This window comes from Aythya marila (genome assembly GCF_965140915.1).
Source record: "Aythya marila genome assembly, chromosome: Z".
NCBI lineage: Eukaryota > Metazoa > Chordata > Aves > Anseriformes > Anatidae > Aythya > Aythya marila.
This window is the reverse complement of record NC_139080.1, coordinates 31,876,163-31,894,031: the sequence shown is the minus strand read 5'-3', so window position 1 is coordinate 31,894,031 and position 17,869 is coordinate 31,876,163. Positions and strand designations below refer to the sequence as shown.

Below are 17,869 nucleotides of genomic sequence, written 5' to 3'. Positions count from 1 at the left end.
AAATACCTATTTAGTGTGGCCATTTCAAAGCACATACAGCCTGGCAGTCAGTTGAGTCCAGGGAGGAAAAGTGAGGATTTAATTTTTGATTTCTTTAACCACATTTATTTCAATAAACTAGCATTTTTATTTTTGTTATTTTACAGTTTTGGTGCTGTTTGTCGAAAACAGCATTTTATTGAACAGTTCTTTCTGACAAGATAAAAAGCCATCCATCCAGCTTCACGTTTACTTTTTCATACAAAGTGATTTTTATACAGTCATTTGGCATTTTGAAAGACACTATTTCAAAAGGACTAATACTCCCTTAAGTGTAAGATTATTCGGGTGACCATTGTTCATGGTGTAACTGGCAGTGTCAAAAGAACACAGTGATTTATCAAATAGGGAGAGAGCAAAGTTTATCTTCAATTTTGTCAAAAACAGACTTCATGTTGGCAGCCCTACCTTACAGCAGATGTAAAATAGCATGATATGAAAGAAAGTGTCCAAATCCCTCTCCTCTGCAGAAACGTAGCTATGATCTGCAACAAACTTTGCTGGATCACCATAGCTGGAATCATAATTTCTCCACAGCTGGACTGAGAAGTCTGGTTGCAGTAAATACGTGTGAAGTTCCAGATGGGAACCACCAGCCTCGCAAAACCTGCACCCACCTGCCATTTCTTGCAGGTGGTCGTCTGCCTGCTGACTTGTGAGGCATCCATCCTGATGGGCTCTTGCCGCCACACTGGCTGACCAGCACTTTCACCAAGCACATCCTGACACCTCACTCCCCTTCTGCGCAGAAGGAACCATGGCACGGAGGGAATGTGCTCTGGGCTTCTGAAGATGCCTACGTGCCAACAGTGAGTTTTTTTCCCAAAAGACTTCTCATCGAAATCCTGTTTCCACCCGTGCTCTGTGTGTGCTGTTCCCTCTTTACAGGGGAGTGATGGGACAGGGTAAGGAAAGCAAGGACTTCTTTTCAGCTCCACGGCGCCTCCAAGCCGGGCAGGAAATATGATCCTTCCTCAGAGAGAAAACCGGGAGCCGCCGCGCGCACCCGTGGCCGCACGAGCAAACACAGCACTGCCACAACCCCCTCGACGCCTCTCCTCGATCCGGCAATCCCCAGCCTTCCCCCGGCTGGGCCTAAATCGGGACAAGAAGTCGAGAGCGCTCCACCCCAAGTTTGGTGGTGGGTAGCACCACCAAGCCCCTCCGCCCGGCCCCGGCCCCGCTAACCCTCCGCTACGCCCTGGCGCCCCCGGGAGGGAGGCGCCCCCCGACCCGCTGCGGGGTGACGTCACACACCCCCCCCCGCGTGTGCGTGTTCGGCGCGGGGGCGCGCGTGCCCCCAGCCCGCGGGCACGGGTGGGCGATGCCTGTATCCCCGCTCCGTCCCCGGGAGCTCGGCAGCAATCCCTTTCTAGCGCTCGGGGCCGTGCAGATCCTGTGATCCACACAGGCTAAGAGGATTAAAAACGAGCAGCAACAAACAAACAAACACAAAAATCCCCCCATTCGCCCCCCCAAACACGCACAAAACACAGAGAGTCACCGTCTCCAGCAGCGTATTCGCCGCCCTGCTCGCCCCCTTGCTCCCCCGGAGGGGAGAGGAGCAGGCAGGGAGTGTTGGTGCCGGGCCGCTCGGGCAAGGTTTCCGGGGATTTCTGCCCGCCGCGCGCCCTCTCCCCTCGCTTTTGTTTGCGCCGCACTTTTTTTTTTTTTTTTTTTTTTTTTCCCCCCGGGGTGTGGGGGGCTGCAGAGTGGGGGGAGCCCGGGTGGGCGACCTCGCTGCTATTTGTAGCCAGAACCTGCTGAAAGAGAGACGAAGGAAGAAAGAAAGGAAGGGGAAAAAAAAAAAAAAAAAAAAAAAAAAAAGCGAAGGGGGAAGGAAGAAGAAGAGAGAGGGAGGAGGAGGAGGAGAAGAAGGAGGAGGAGGGGAAACAGAGCAGCGGCTCGGGAACAGAGAGCGCGCCCGGGAGCAGCAGCAGAAGCCACTGCCGCGGCAGGAAGGAGAAGAACACGAAGAAGAAGAAGGAAAGAAGAGCAGAGCGGAGGAGAGGGGGCGCTGGAAGGAGGAGGCAGGCGGGGACGCGGCTCTGCTGGATGCTGGATTTTCGGACTCTGGTTGACTCTCTCTCGCTCCCCGGCACCGGAGTGTGAGAGACACACACCCGCGCCCGCCAGCCGCGGCCGGGGGCCCCGCTCGTAGCTGCTGCTGCCGCTGCTGCTGCGGGGCTTGGATTAAATTGGCCGCCTCGAAGCCGAGAGTGAGCAGCGGGAGGAGGTGGCGGCGGCGGCGGAGAGCGGGCAGGCGGCGGCAGTGGCTGCTGCTGGGACCGGGGAAGCCAGCATGACCAGGTAACTGCCCCGCCGCCGACCCATTTTCCCCCGCCGCCGCTCCGTCTTTACCGCCTCTTTCGGCCCGCTCGTGAGCGCGCATAGAATTTGTGTGTGGTGTGTGAGTGTGTGAGCGTGTGAGCGCGCGTGCGTGACCGCGCGCGTGTGTGCAGCCCGGTACAGGAGTGCCTCGCACACAAGTCTTCCCCCCGACCGCCCCGGGGCTCCCACCCGGCGGTTGCCAGCCCTCTCCTCCCCTCTTCTCCCCAGCGGGTCTCAGCCCGGCAGCGCGGCCTGCTCGGGCAGCGGGGGGAGAGTTGCGGTGAGCGGGCGGGGGCCGGCTGCGTGCGGGCGAGCGATGGATCGGAGCCTACGTTTGCAGGGATCCGCTTGCGGGGGGCGGTTGGCAGCGGGGAGGGGGCCGTTGGTGTGGCCGGGGGGGGCAGCGCGGCTGGGGTCTGTCGCTGGAGCGGGGTGCGTGGGGCGAGCGGCCCTTAGGGACCACCGGACCGAGGAGGGCTCTCTCCCCATCCTCTTCCTCCCCATCCTCCTTCTCTGCCTCGGCGGAGCGGGGAGGCACGGGGATGCGAAGCTTTTCACAGGTTGGGCTTTTAGTTTCTTTGTTTACTCTCCCACAACCAGTTAAATGAGAGCACATCGGGTTGAAACTCAGTTTTCTGAGCGCTTGATGAAGGGGCTCGCGGATTTGTTGAGCAAACTTACCAGCTCCCTCTGTGAGGGCTTCTGCTGCGAGCAAGCACTTCTCACTCCTTTCACCAGGCTCTCCCTGACAGGCGAATAAAAATAGTAGTTTTCTTTCATTGAAATACGTATTTTACGTATTTTCTACCTCCTCTCTCCCTCACAGAAGTATGTTATTTCCTTTTTAAGCTGTTTCCACTTTTCCTTGCATGTATGGCTTTTGAATGCCTGCTCCTCCTTGGTACTTCTTCAGTCTGCTGTCATGCGTATTTTATCCTCTTGCTGGGCCTTTGTATGGTTATAGCCTGGCAGAGGGATGACAGTTCCTTTGCAGGGCTTATCATATTTGCATTCTCAGTCTTGACATACGTGAAGGGGTCAGTTTATTTACACGGACCAGTTACTTTTTTTTATTTACATGCTCCTTCACTTGTAGCCTGAGACCGTGCTGTATTTGAAACAAGTCTGTAGATACTGCTTTGCTTTGGAGTTTCCTGTTTGCAGGGATGACTGTTTTTCGTGAAGATTAAATTTTCTTAAACTTATAATTAACATGGGAAGTCACGATTATCATCTTAGACTTTCAGAAATTGCTTCCAACATACCTTTTGATCAGGCACAAGCAACTTCTGTAATTGGGACGTTCATTGTAAATTTTGATACAGATGGCAGAATGCATGTGTAAGATGTTTTTTACATTCTTTGGTATCTCTTAGTGCTTTTTAATGCTATAATGGTTAGTACTTTCTAATCTTGGTATAAAATTGTATAGTAAATGATATCATTTGCTGCTGGGTTGGAAGCACACAAAGCTCCTAAATTTCTTGTTACTGAACAGAGCAACTCTGAAGAAAAAAAAGATTCTTCTCTTTCCTGAATACAATCACATGTCATTGCATTTTCCTTTAGATGGCCATTTTTTGATAGGTACTTTAATTTCAGTTGCATGCGATCTGTCTCTTTCTTTCTTTCTTTCTTTCTTTCTTTCTTTCTTTCTTTGTCTTTCTTTATTGTATGAAATAAGCAGACTGGTCAGTTTAATATATCTAGCAGTCAAATTTTACTCAGTCAAAATTGCTGAACACTGTAAATGTACTGGCATGGGATTTTCAAGGAACTGAGTGTTACGTCGAAAGGAAGAGGGATTTAATGAGAGACTTTTTACAGGAGTAGCTTTCCAATTTTAGTTTTGTCACTTATAATATGGCAGGGTATATTTAGATTTCTCTCAATGCAGAAGTGATATATAGCTTTTCTATATCCACTTTAAGCACTGAAAGCTTTACCTAAGTAGAAGACTTCTACTCGAAGAAGGCACTAAGAAATTCATTATGGTTTGTGTATGCTATAGCAAGCGATCAAGAATGGTGTGGAGGGGGGAAAGAGTATCTCAGTATTCCTAGATTTCAGGAATAGGTCCTAGAATTTGCTTTTAGATTAATCAGTCATGCTACCTTTAAAATGAGTGCTAAAGAATAATATTAATTAGGCATTCTGTTGTGACTGTTATGTAAGTCAATAGCAGCATTGTCAGCAAACTAAATAGGAGGTAGTAAGTCAGTGTTTAGTGCTCAAGATGGTTTGCAAAAAGCAGACTTGGGGGTTGTACAAAAGAATGAAATACCTGCTGTTTTAAATCTAGTCAGTGATTCAGCTTTCTTTTTTTTTTTTTTTTTTTTTTTTTTCTTTTTTTTAGATTGCCCTTTCTTTCTACATTTGAATAAAGCAGATAAAATTTGAATAAAACTGCACAAGCCAAAGAGTAGGAATCCCTCTTCATCCTCTGCTGTGTGTGCTAAGCCACTAGGGGCCTGTATAAACTGCTCTCATATAGCAGACACCAGTACATGGCATATTCTAACACTTCCACCAGACATTTTTTCCACAGATACCTAGCATCAAAAGCAAAGTTGCTGGTTATTTGTGCCTTACTAACAAGTGCTGTTATTCAGGAGAGGCATGCAATTTGTGTATTTTGGGGGGATTTTTGCCCTCCGTCACCCACACCCTAGTCCTGTATGGTGTCCAACATAGTTCCTTCCTCCTTACCCTCCTAACAGTTATGGCAGCTGGGGAAGACTGTCAACTCGGAAGGTGCAAAATTTGGGCAAAGTCAGATTTGCATTTCATATTTTCTGTAAGCTGAGAAAATTAGATTTGTTGCCTTTGTGTTTCTATTAGATTAGTAATGGTAGTGTTCAATGCAACTGTAGGGTTAAAAGATAAACCAAACAGGATTACTTTAAGGCAGGAGTAGACACAGATTGATGGTGTATATAAACTAGCTTTATAGGCGTTATGCAAGTTTACAAGTGTGGAGGCTCCAAGGCTGGAGGGTAGTCAGCATTTGTGGGACCTGAGCTGGAGATGCGCTATACATTTTTGAGTGTCAGTCTCAGAAATTTAAAATCGACCAACCATAGCATTCCTGATAGACATTAAGCAATAAGGTCAAGTATACTTACACTGTTCCATTGTTGATTTTCAGTTTTTCAAACTGACAGGGCAGACAATTTGTAAAAGAGCACAGCTGAAACATTTGCATATTGGATTTCCTTCAAAATGAACTTCCGTTACTAAGCTCCTTGAAAATTATCATTTAAAAGGATTTTCTAGCTGAATCAGTATAAAGTCATACAATCAAAATGTAGTCTCCCTATGGTATGTTAATTTTTTAATAAGCTATCACTAAAGCAGCATAGTTTTATATATCATGCGATGTTGGGACAGTTACAGCAAGAGGCTTTTTGTCTTACTGCCGACAACAGTTTTGCAAATATTGACTGAGTTTAATTTTCTGAAATGTGTGTGTGCACTTATGTAAAATCATGCTGAAATGTAATGAAATACACTTCAAAGGTCTTCTGAACTGATAAACATCTGGTCAAGACTGTAAGTTTTACTGAGTGTCAGTAAACCAAGGCGGTGTCTCCGAAATGCAGAGGATTTTCATTTCATTTGCATTTTGGATATCAAGGGAACTAATACGGTATAGATCCACGAGTCATGATGTTTTACTTCATCGTAAGATCATAATAATTTTTTAACCTTTTATTTTTTAGTAAATTGGGAAAAATATATAGATACCAGCTGTTCAAGTCAGATACATAATGCCATCAGTATCTTAATAGGAGCTTGCTTAGTTTGTAATTCTGTGTAATAAGAGTTGGCATGGAATGGTCAACGTACAATACTTTTATGAAAAATCTAAATTTTACATACTCTGTGAGTTGTTTACTTTATTTGTTTAATCCTTGTTTTCTTTGCAAAAGGCCTTAAATGAAGCTAATTAATGAATATATGCTGGCAATTTGGCAGCCTAAAGCAAAAATCCATATTCAAAAATATTCCTATATTATCAGTGATTTCACAAATAGGAGCAAAGAGGAAGAGCTATTTCTCTTGGTGATCAACTACACCGAGAGCTCCAGTACAAGTGAAGAAATCTGATGATATAGAAAAGGATTGTACGAGAGTGCTTTGCCTGTAAATTCCATTCCAACGAGCTTCACTTCACTTGTTTAAGCCGCAGTGCATTGATAGAACCATATGTCTACCATTGCACAATTTCAGCTTGCATTCCATAAGCTCAGATGGCTTTTGGTTGGTGGTTGATAATATGTGTTAAAACATTGCATGTTTGTATCTTCCTTTAGGAAATGGATACCTGAAATGCAGAGAATGTAGATACAAAATACTAAACTTAGTTCGTTTGCAAATAATTTGGTTAAATTTAATAAATTACTATGTAAATTCTGAAAGCATTGCTACTTAAAAGGTAATTATTATTCATTCAGGTTCTCTAAATTTATTCATAGAAGTGACTATTCACACTGTTTATCAGCTTATTTTTAAATATATCAGTAGCTATACATAGTCTGTACTTTCCTAAGAGAAGATTTACAGCTTCAAATGTCTTGTGCTTACATGCCGTGAAGTCCTTCTCCATAAGCTTAGTTGCACAGTAGTCCCCCAATACCCCCCAAAAAAACAAACAAACAACAAAAAAAAAAGTGCTGGTAGGGATTGATTTTGCAGTAGAGTTCCAAAATGTAAAAAAATAACGTTTTGCAAAAGTCAGCTCCTGTGTTTATACCTGTGTATGTGATATCTTCCTTCCTGAAAAATTCCTTCTTGTCAGCCAAATGAAAGTAATGGAATTTTAGGCACTTTGATATATTATACCACAGGACATGCCATAACATAGTATTGTGCCTTGCGCTGTACTTCTTTACAGTTAAACACAATGATGTTATTTGAGTTTTCCAATAATCTTCTAATTAGAAGAATCACTGCATTGGTATATAAATTAATTTGTTGCTTGTACACAATCAAAATGGATGTTCTGGTTAGAGCCCGCCGAACTGCTCACAGATTGTTGCAGTCAGATAATACATACTTCTTCTCCAAGTGGTGTGTTAGATGTGGTAATGCAAGTGTGTTGCTCTTTTACAGTTTTAGTGTTCTGGAAATTTCATATCTGTAAGTCAGAGTTCAGTAAGCAATGTGTAAAATCTGACTTTTTAAATCTGACCTCTCCTCTCCTCTCCTCTCCTCTCCTCTCCTCTCCTCTCCTCTCCTCTCCTCTCCTCTCCTCTCCTCTCCTCTCCTCTCCTCTCCTCTCCTCTCCTCTCCTCTCCTCTCCTCTCCTCTCCTCTCCTCTCCTCTCCTCTCCTCTCCTCGCCCTCGCCCTCTAGTAATTTTTGCATTTAAGGAAGAAGAGAAGTGCATGCTTGATAAAAGTGAAGCAAATATGCTTTATTAAAACTAAGGAACAATGCTTTTTATTTTCCTAAAACAAAACAAAACAAAACATAAATTTGATCTTACTAACATTCACAAAAGTATGTGGGTACTATACATAGATACTTCTATACTCTCTACCTTCCTTTTTTCTCCCTTATTCCACAAGAAGAATGGGTTAATGAGACAGGGTTAATGTTTATCATGATTTCTAGCATAGGTACAGAGATATGATTATTTTATCTGTGTTCATCTGCGTAATTTAACTTCTGTGAAACACACATAATTTTCATATATATATATGAATATATATTATTCATATAGTATTCAACATATAGTATTCAACAGTAATATATATATATATACACATATCACTGTTCATAAAGAAAGGAATTTTCTTCCTATCTAGAATTTACTGTAAACAGGGGTGTGTGTTTTTTTTTTTTTTTTTTTTTTTTTAAAAAAAAGCAGTTTGTAAATGTAGAAGCAGAAATTTCCTTTCTAGGTTTTCTATGTTGTAAATATATCTGCATCATTTCTTTAGCTCCTATACCATACTAGTTTTTATTTATTTATTTTTAACATGTGTAGTGTGTATGAATTCGGCTGTTTTTTATTAATAAGCAAACATATATTTTGTGTGCAAGAAGAATTAAATTTTAAAAGCATCTCTCATCACTGCTTATTTTGTCTGCTTATGTGTAGATAAAAATCATTAGTTTAGTGTGAAGTACATGCAGTGAGAGGTTTCTAAAACACTATTCTGAAAGTAGGACAGGAAGTTACATTTATTTATTTATTTATTTTTGTTTGGGATGACAGTGTGTCTTAGAAAGCTGCTTAACTGCTGCCCAGTGCAGCTGTCCTTCCCTGAAAGATTAGGTTTCAGGAGCAATGATGGATGTTGAATGCCTGTAGCCAGTTGTGGGGTTTGCTCTGAGGTCAGTGGTACTGATAGGAATTTACTGTCTTATATCTCTACACCAACATAACCGGTAGCATTTCTCAAGAAAAAAAAAAAAACAAAAACAAAACCCCCCAAAAACAGGCATATTCGCTGCTGAGCTAATATTGCAGTACAGTTCAGAAAGTGATTTGCATTAGTAAGAAAGAATCAGTGTATTTTTGAACAATAAGAATAGTTTTAGGCTTGAGAATGCTTTCTTGTTTGACAAAAACACACAAATAGCAATAAAAAGTAAACACAATGTGACTCTATTTAGAACTTCATGCATTCTGTTTTAATCTTCATTAAGAAATTTGGAATTTACACAGTTGATTTATTACTTCTATTGTTTCAGATATGCTTAGAGTTTTTAACAGCTTACCCAGCACGCATGTATCCTCCTTTTTCATCTAAAAATAGGGTGTGTGTTTTTGTGGAACAAAATACTAGTTGTTTCCAGCAAATGTAACCAAGGCAGAACTGATATTCATCGGTGGTGAAAGCACAGGCATGGTATGTAGTGTTATTTTGTTTAGCTTGGATATCACAATATATATGTATATTGCTGATAAGGAGGATAGTTTGGATAGCTCTGACCTAGGCTTTTAGAAATGTTTGTTAAGACACTGTTTTATGTATTGCCTATCTTTCTCCAAACTGCTGCTGGAGTTTGTACGTGAGTTATGGTGTTACAATTAACTTTTACAAAATTAATGTTGGTAAAGAAAGGTGCACAACAATACATGCTGTTTTATTGTTATGCTTGCAAGCCTTTTTTGAATTGTTTGTATTAATTTCTGTCTTAATGATATAGGTGGATTTTTCTGCAAGGCTTTAGAACAGCTGTCCTAATAGGCTCAAAGCCATCAGTGGCTGTTGAGAAAGATTTTCTTTGACGGTTGCATTGTGTGCATCAAACCCATTGTGCCTGTGTTTAAATGACAGCAGCTTTAATTCAGGTAATCTTAGCAGTGGTAAATTCAAATACAGAGAAGAAAGCTTAATAAAACATCTGTTGTATTGGTTTATACCATCTCATAAATTAGGAAAAAAGAAGAATTTTGATGAGGAGGAATATGTATCCAGCAAGAATCACTTTTGAACAGTTACGCATTGAGGAAATGGAATTTTGCCAAATGCCAATGCTTTTTACTTACGGGCAGCATGCCATCAACTTTATTTGGAAAACTGTTACTGCTTAAATAATAAATATTCACTATTTACCAATTTATTTTACTATAAATAACAGATGGGTTCTTTGATATATATTTTTTTCTTTCATTTTTAGCCAATTTTGCAAAGAACGAGAGTTTCTCAAATTAAGATTATGTGCATCAATTATCTATTCTTGATTAACATAAGTTTCCAAACAGCAAAATCGTTTTGCTCACCTTACTTTTGGAGATTTGGGTATTTTTGGATGTTGTTTTTGTTTAATGTGAGGAGTGTTGAGTTTTTCTTTTACAACTGGCATGTGAAAGAAAATAAAAAAGCATTAAGCTAAATAAACATTTGTTTTAGCTGGCGTTTGTGATACTCTAATGCAATTTTTTTGTTAAAGAGAACTGCCTATTGTAGTTGTTGCTGAGTAAAATCTGCAGAATTTACACCTGTTTCCCGTTTAACATTTTCAAAAGCTGCCTTAAATGGTCACAGCATATCGACTAAATAAAAATGTTAATTTAAATACATTACAGACAGCAGGTAATGAAGAGTACATTGTACCTTGTAATGCTAACAGGTGATAGTGAGTGCCTACAGGATTCCTACCTTTGTAAGAATCCTAACATTCTGTGGATTTCATTTTGCGTGTTTACAGTAACTCATTTAAAAATGGGGTGTTCAAACTTTTGCAGTAGTACTTTAGTTAGTTTGGAGATTTCTAGACAGTTTGTGTCTAAAGGAGAAAATGTATATACATAAAAAGAAATGTTTATTCTCAATCTTGTTGGCGGCATTTGATGGAACAGGTACATGTCCTTCATTAATGTAATCCCTAAAAGGACATTTACTAGGACTTGTATCCCTGCCTGATTTATTCATAGGATTGCTTTATTAATCTAGTGCACAAGGGTAATCTTATTCCAAAGGTATTAGAACACATGAAAATACCTGCTGGGCTTTTTGGAGATGAGGATTTCTCTATCTTTGAGCAAGTCTAATGTATAATATCAGAATGCCTTTTTCCTTTCTAGGGGGAACTACATTACTTGTGAAAGATGCAATGGCCTTAAAACTGTGTTATTTCATCTTTGCTAATCTCTGCAGCAGTCTGAGGTGGAAGAGGGTAGGAGGAGGGTATAAATAAAGAAATTAAAAGAGATTGTGAGTTATATGGAAAAGGAGGGTATGATGGGATTTTCCCTTGTGAATTGAATGAGTTGCTGGAAGTGCTTTTACATTGACCAGTACTTTGCATTCTTTTAATAGATTAATTCTTAAACAGTGTTGTTGGGAGGTGTGCTGCCTTCTTATCTCTTTTGTTGTCATTTTTGTAAGAATGTGAGTAGATTGTCATTTTGATGTAAAATTTGTGCTTTTCTGGGTTAAATTCATAGTAGAGGTGCCATTCAGAAAATTAGGTGGAGGTATTTTCAGCAGCTTGTATCAGTGGTTCCTGTTGCTCAGATAATGATGTTAATACCTATTTCATAGTATGAAAGAACACCTGAGGATGCTGAGGAGCTCTGGGGTATGAGGAAACATGAATTCACCCACTTGAAAAAGCAGAGTGAATTTTGCAACCTCATAAGTTTCCCACTACAGCAAAATAACCCATTTGATTACAGTGACTGGGGATGCCCTTCTCTTCCTTTTCTTTCCCCAAGTTTTTCTCTATCATGTCTTTTTCACTGATGGGAGCATTTCAGCTGATGATCCTTCCTCCATGTGAAAAATGACAGTTAGTTAATCAAGGAGAAGTACTTGGTGACTTGCCATCTTTGTGTGCTCCTGAAGAAATACTGATACCTACTTCATTTCAACTCTTCCATACTGTAAATCGCTTCTGAATCAGTCCTTTGGTATCTTTCAAAGGTAACTCTCTATTGCGGATTTGTTTCTCATTGTTAGACCACAGATAATATTGTGAACTCGCAAAAACTAGGTTGTCCTTATTTTAGAATTTCACTTAAATTAGCAATATTAGAGCTCTATACGTTCTAGACATCCCCCTCAAAGCTATTTTCCTTAGGATCTCAGAGGTTTCACTTACGTTCTTTTTGTATCTTCTATGCTTGTCCTTTTTGCATTGACTTCCATCTTGTTTGACTAAGTACAGATAATTATAAATTAATCTCTCAGTGTAGACTTTTGTAGCTATTAACATGCATCAGACATCATATATATACTTGTACACCTCCTTCATTGAGGTATTTGAAAACTCTTGTGTCTCTAATGTTTTAAAAAATTTTCTTTTATGTGTATTCTTTTATTTCTTGGATAAGATACAGTATCGCCCTTTGGTTCTCTGTCAAATCTGTGCTTTCTCAACCACTTCCTATTTTTCACATCAGAAGGCTCTCCACAGTAAAAGAGGGAACACAACAGGAGAAATAAACCTGCTTGATATAACGGTTTCTCTTGGCTTCCTATATCTGGAAGACTCCAGTGTGACAACAAATAAATACCTCTCTCCAGTGCCATTTTTGTGTTTAAGTCTCTAGATGCAGAAATGGCAGATTTAAATTTAGCTGTGCATGCTGGTTCTCTTCTGTCCAGGTAATGCTTTCCAAGTCTTCATACTATTCAGATGAATTCAATTTCTTAACATCTACTTCGGTCTGAGAGAGTTTTACTGAGACACATCCTGATCATTTATTCTCATAGACAACCGACCATATAAAAGAGCTCCAAGTTCATGTTCCTGTTAGAAGCATCTGGAGTTTAACATCCCAAGCTTTCAAGCTTCCTCTTAAATGTCAGATTCTCCAAGCAAAACCAATGCTGGGTAATTTTGAGGGGGAGAATTCTGTGTTATTTTTTTTTTTTTAAACATTAGGTTTCATTAATAGACACTATTTGTTAGATATTGGTGCACTCCCTGTGTATTTCTTAGTATGCTATACTACTTCTCTGTTTTTAACATGTTTGAGAATTTTAAGGCAGGTCTTCACTGTACTTCCTTCACCAGTGTAGTTATTATTCCACCTACTGAGTTTCTGAGTTTTTATTAGTGGTTAACAATGGCTGTTTTTCTTTACTTTTGCCTATACACATACAGCAAAAAGCAGGATTTTTCCTAGCTTTTGTATTTGCGAGTTGTATCTTTGCTGGTGTAGGGTAGCTGCTTCAGCTGAAGCTACTGTTTTATTACTGGATTTTTTGATGTTGGTTGCAGTTTCACTTAATTAGTAATTTGGATATTGCCTCATGGCAGCATTCAGGGATGAACTAAAAGTTTTAACTGCTAGAGAAAAATTAGAGGAGTACCACATCCTTGATTGTACATTTTAATTGTGAATTTGGTTGCCCTTTGCTAATGGCTGAAGTTACTTACTGAAGTAGCTTGTCTGAGTCTATGCAGAATCTGAAGCTTTTTCAGCATTAGTTTCTTGACTATTTGGACATTACTTTCAATGCATGAACATTTTCAGCGTCCTGTTCTTACAAAGATCAGTTTTCAGAAATGTTTCTCACAGAGACTTTGTGCTTAAGAACGTGTAGCAAATGTTACCAAGTTTTGTGTGTATTCTGTTTCTAAATAGTGCAAATACTTAGCAGATTAACATTTTGATTTTTCTGTTCTTAGTTTTCTCATAAACTTTTTCCTTTTTCTGCCTTCAAACTAGATGAAAGGAGTAACGTTCAGATTTTATTGTCCTTGTAATCTTCCTCTGTTTTGATATTTTGCTGATGTTCTTTCTATTTTTATGAGATTAAGAGAAAGACAGGAGGTCCATCTCAAATAATTCTTCCTTACAATGTTCCCTTGAAGATACTAGAATACTCCTTAGAAAACCTGAAGCTTTCCTTTGAAGTAACATGAATACATCTTTTAGGTTCAGCAATTCCCTTTCAGATTTTGACTGTGAAAATAGTAAGACTATTTTCTGATGTTTCTTAACCGACAGTATAGGTAAAGCTTATCCTCAAAATACTGTGGCTTTCTTATAACTTCATCTGAACTATATCTTCTCTGGATATTTTACTAAATTGTAAGGTGTGTTTACATTAAAATTTGTAGCTGTGTGAGGGCTTGGTATGTGACTGATAATGAAATAAGTAATAATTAAACTAGCATCAGTGGAGTGAGCTGATGTTTATTTGCTTCAGTGACAATCTAGAACTGCTTCATGTTCTCAGATGGGTAAAATCTTAGATCTGAGGTGGAATATACAATATTTAATCAGTCAGTTTTCATAGATATCTGTATACCTATATCTTTATAGCGTGTCTAGGCATGGGACTGAAGGAGTATAAAATACATTTTGCATTACTATTTTTTACTTGAGCTACCAAAAGTGGTTTTAGATCTGCCTTTTTAAGACGACTCAAAGGTATGAAGAAATTGTACATTTATGCATCACGAATTCACTGTCCAGACAGAGATTACATAGATGTGCAGAATGATGAAAAATAGTCCAGTCAGCTGTACTTTGCAAAACTCCCATAACTATTTGCTTCTTTATACCTGAGAGAATCCTTACGTGATTCACAGCTCTGAATTTATCCCTGTTTTGTGTCACTGCCTAAAACAGTATGAATGATACAGGAAAAAAAAATCTGATTGTAAAACACTGATTTCCACTTTTCCCTGTTATCCTTCACAAAGTACCTGGAAATTTAACTTAAAAAAAAAAGTTCTTCATAGACATATAGCTAAAAATAACTATAGGTGTTGAGAGTCATGTAATCACATCCCCTGAATAACTTTAAAAATAGGGAACATTCCTGTCTGCTGTTAATGTTAAGCACACCAAATCAGACAGGAAATTTAAATGGCTTTTAAAAGTATTTAGAAGATAGTTTTCTGTTGTAGATTAATGAAGGACTATTTTTAAATGAGCTTCATTATGGAAGGACAGTCCTTGTGTATAAGGACTCTTCGGTAATAAGAACAGTTTGCTGTATGTAGCTCACTTTATTCATGCAAATACTCCCACAGTATCAAATGGATTTAATTGCACATGAGGTTGTCAGGAGCTGGTTCTTCCTGCCATCCTATATGGGAAAAATGTATATGAAAACATATATATGAAAACGTAAGCAAGGACAGAAAAGATAAAGCAAATTAATACTTGAATTGAAAATAAATAAATGAAAAATGATTAATTTAAGACTGAATTCAGCAGAGAAGTTAGGGTCAGAAATACCTGTTAACCACATAGGTAACTTAACCACTATGTAACATCATTGAAATCTATACATCTGTCTGTGGGTTTAAAAATAAGCATGTGCTTGGTTTAAAAACAAAGTATGCAATAAAGTGTTCTTTGAATTTATACGTTGTGGAGGGGGATTAAAAAAAAAAAAAGAAATTCTCTGCTTTACTCAGTCTTTTTTACCTGTTTCTTCAGAATGTTCAATATTACTAGCACAGCTGACTCAAGAAATGGGAGTTTACTGCTTTGCTGCATTTATGGGAAGAATGGAAGTAATACACTATGTTTTCTATTTCGTTTTTTTCCAGTTAACATTCTGAACAAGCAAAAACAAACATCTCCAAACTGCTGAAATATGAAATAAATGCAGACTATATTTCCTTTTGCACACATTGTGGAACACTTGCATTTGGCAACAGAAAAAGTGTTAATAAATAAGAGGTTAATAATAAGAAGGAATCTGGTCTATATGCATAATGATTTCAGTGCAAGAACATGCATTCTTATAATCTGACATGATGGAGGAAAAGTGTTACAGACACAACTGTGTCAAAAGTTTCTGGCTTTATCCAAACCATAATGGAGGGCTGAAATGCTGAGGCCAGTCAAGCCAAGAGGTTCATCTCACTGGTTGATGCTCACAAGATAATTTAGTGAATACCTGTTTTGTTATCCATATCTGTAGACCAGATATGTGTAAAGTTTCAGAGCTAAGTGGTAGGATAAACACAACTTTTTTTGAGTTTATTGTAATCACTTTTTGGCTGGTATTTCATTGTCACACTTACTCATTTTCAAAATGAATATAACAAAATACTGGACTAGACTGTTAAAGGTGAAATTCTTGTGAGGGAAAAATAAAAGTTCTTAAGAGAAGATAATCTTTTTACTCACAGTGATTTCCCTCTTGCAGGAATTGCAGAACAGTATTATAATAGGTTATGTAGAGGATGAAGGGATCAGTAGAAGACAGTTCCTACTGAATAACTGAGGAAGTAGCAATTAATCCTTTTCATTGGTCCTGTGATATCGCTTATTGCTTTATAGTTTTTCATCTGTTCCAAAATCTCTATTTATGCCTTGTGGTTGTTCACAACTGTGATGAATTGGACATGGATAAATAATTTAGATAAAATATTTCAGCAACTTTTGTTTGCCCTTCAAAAAATCGCTTTGCAAGTACTGAAAAAAGTGGTCAAATTAATGTTTAGTGTATGTCAGTGGAATCAAAAGTGGGTGGTAATTGACATTTCATTGTAAATTAAGAAATGTAAGTAATTCACTTTCTGTGGCTTTGAGTCTGTCATTGTTACGTATCAATGTAACACTCTTTATTAAAAAAAAAAAAAGAGCTTTAGGTCCTCAGTTCTTCAGCTTTAGTGTTACCTTCTTTTAGAGTTTCTAGCTTTTTTCCTCAAAAAAGCTTTTATTCTTCTTATGATGCGGCACTTCTGTGATCTCTATTCTTTTCCTTTAAGGTGAATGCCTTTTCTATTTTATTATTAAGGTGGATGAGTCCTTCCTTCCGAAGGACTTAGGAAGTCTTATCTGTTCTTCAGAAAAGATGTAAAAGTATGAAGTTTTCTCTAGGTAGTTGGAAGAGTCATTTTAAATTGGTGCCATTGTAACAGCTAGTGTTGCTGAGGTGGGCTGATACATGTATAGCATAGGTTTGCTTTTTAGTTTTATTTATTTAATTTAATTGAGTGACACAAACCATACGAGGATAAAGTTTTCCAATTTCCTGTTTGTCTCTATTTCAGTGCAGTCTTCCACCCCCTACATAGTTGTATGGAATTCAGCACATGGGAACTTACCTGTAAAGGAATAAGCATATTCTAAAACAAATTAAACAGATTACTTACTGCATAATTGGCAAAAACTAGTAATTGATAAGTCACAGAAAGGATTACTATATGAATTATACAAATCAAATAAAGGTAGATGCAGGAGAGTATTGCTTGGGATTGTAACACAAGATTTTGCTCCCTTTTTATTTTGAATAAAAGTTGTCTTAACAATAATGTAACTTATTTTATAGGGCAGAGAATCTGTTATGTACAGAGCCTTGATTATTCTATTTTTTACATATTAATTTTTTAAAGCAGTAGTTTTCATAGCTAGTACATGCTGGTATTTTCTACCACCAGTATAACTGAAGTAATTTTATTATCACCAGTATAACTGAAGTAATTTTATTATGTGCAGTTGAAACACTTGATCAGAAGATCATCCTACAACCCTGGAAGAAAGTACTAATTAGGAACCCTAATTCTAGATAGTATTTACTTTTGCTAAAAAATTAAAACTGAAACAGAAGTATAAATTAAAATCTCGAACAGAACAGAATCTGTTTTGTTGACATCAGTTGGAATTGGAATATGGTAGTATACAGTGCATTGCATTCAAACTAATATGGTCTTCTTATGGTGTTCTAATTTCACCATAAACTTCATCAAGAACAGCCTTCTGCTAAAATATACTTTTGTGGGATGCAAATATTTTTTGTTGATTTTTTTGTTGTTGTTCTGTATACTTTATAGCCTTTAGATTGTACAGACTGTTATTCCTAAAAATATTTTACTGTCACCTACAATCAACTTTCTTTTCATCTTGTACTTCATTGCTTGTTTTACCAGTAATCTTCACACTGTCAATTGCTAATTGTGTAAAGAACATGATAGTTTCAGCTGCCATTGGCCTTGTGTTTGACATCTTCTTTGTTGTTCTGCTTTTATGACTTTGAAAATATGCTGTTCCCTGCAGTCAGATTTTGGCAGGGTCTAGAAGGATTTTTCTCAAAGCAGTTCTGTGTTCAGGTAAATTA

General features: G+C 38.5%; 1 protein-coding gene across 2 annotated transcripts in view; it reads left to right on the top strand.

Annotated features, from left to right (window-relative positions):
• The first annotated feature begins 1,987 nt into the window (after window positions 1-1,987).
• The window catches only part of PTPRD (protein tyrosine phosphatase receptor type D), a 397,803-nt gene continuing 381,921 nt past the window's right edge, over window positions 1,988-17,869 (top strand). For both annotated transcript variants that reach the window (XM_082783775.1, XM_082783774.1), the window contains exon 1: window positions 1,988-2,349. The gene's annotated coding sequence lies outside the window, so the exon portion shown is untranslated. The remainder of the gene's footprint in view (window positions 2,350-17,869) is intronic.